Raw genomic sequence first — 1,510 nt, 5'->3', positions numbered from 1 at the left:
ACATGCTATGTGGATGAAATGATGATACCATGCAAACTTTCAACCTTTTCAGAGTTCATTTGAAATGCTTTTCAATTTTAGGGTCTTATAGCTCAAAATAATTAGTAAATGCATGAAAAATAACAAATGAAGTCAGAAAGGATTGAAAAATGATGATGTGGCTTTGAATGGTGCATTTTAAACACACAAAAAGTCAGGAGTTCAAATAAGTTTAAAAAAATGAAATCCCTTTGTAACAGACGAGTTTCCGTATGAAATCCTGATACTTTGAAAGAGATTGTCCGTTTTGTACACGAAGTGCATCCAGTTTTTGCCGTAACCCTCTAAACTTTCTTGCACATGCTATGTGGATGAAATGATGATATCATGCCAACTTTCAACCTTTTCAGAGTTCATTTGAAATGCTTTTCAATTTTAGGGTCTTATAGCTCAAAATAATTAGTACATGCATGAAAAATAACAAATGAAGTCAGAAAGGATTGAAAAATGATGATGTGGCTTTGAATGGTGCATTTTAAACACACAAAAAGTAGGATTTCAAATAAGTTTTAAAAAATGAAATCCCTTTATAACAGACGAGTTTCCGTATGAAATCCTCATACTTTGAAAGAGATTGTCCGTTTTGTACACGAAGTGCATCCAGTTTTTGCCGTAACCCTCTCAACTTTCTTGAACATGCTATGTGGATGAAATGATGATACCATGCAAACTTTCAACCTTTTCAGAGTTCATTTGATATGGTTTTATAAACTCTAATAGCAAAAGGAATCAACTAAAAAGCTTTTATAAACCTCTAGTATTTTCATAAAGAATTAAAATTTAAACTATTCAAATTTGGAAACTAATGGAGTAACAGAAAGTTTATAATTATTCTGAGTTAAAAGCAAAAAGAATAAAAAAATAAAGCAAAAATCAAAAGAAAATAAATAATTCAAAAAACAAAAAAATACTGGAAAAAATAAAAAAATGCCGCCTAATGGGCCACACGGCCTGCATACGACTAGAAACACATCTGCACATGGGCCAGGATGCAGGCCCGCATGCCCAATAGGCCCAACATGGCAGTGACAAGGGTAGGCATGTAATGCCTGCATATTAGAGAGGAGCTCAGCACCTGAGCTGCAACGCAGCTTATAAACAGGTGCTGAGCTCTCTCAGCTAGCGAGGTGGGACTAAACTTCCCACCGCACCGCGCCAGCACATCAGTCCCGGTTGGTGGCTCCAACCGGAACCAACCTCTGCTTCCCGCCCTTTGGGCTGGTGAAAAGAGGCCTTTGGTCCCGGTTGGTGCCACCAACCGGGACTAAAGGGTGGGTATTGGTTCCGGTTTGTGCGTTGAACCGGGACCAAAGCCTTTGCTATATAAGCCAGCACTTAGGAAATTTTCATATTTCCATCGCCAGTTTCCCCCCGCCCGACGACGCCGCGAGCTCGATCTACGCCGCCAGGCTGCCCCGCCGCCGCCGCTGTCGCCCGTGCCCCCGAGCCCACGCCATCGCCCGTCGCCGTC

This window comes from Triticum aestivum, chromosome 2D, assembly GCF_018294505.1.
Source record: "Triticum aestivum cultivar Chinese Spring chromosome 2D, IWGSC CS RefSeq v2.1, whole genome shotgun sequence".
Lineage (NCBI taxonomy): Eukaryota > Viridiplantae > Streptophyta > Magnoliopsida > Poales > Poaceae > Triticum > Triticum aestivum.
The sequence above is the reverse complement of the archived record's forward strand: the minus strand, read 5'-3'. Positions refer to the sequence as shown.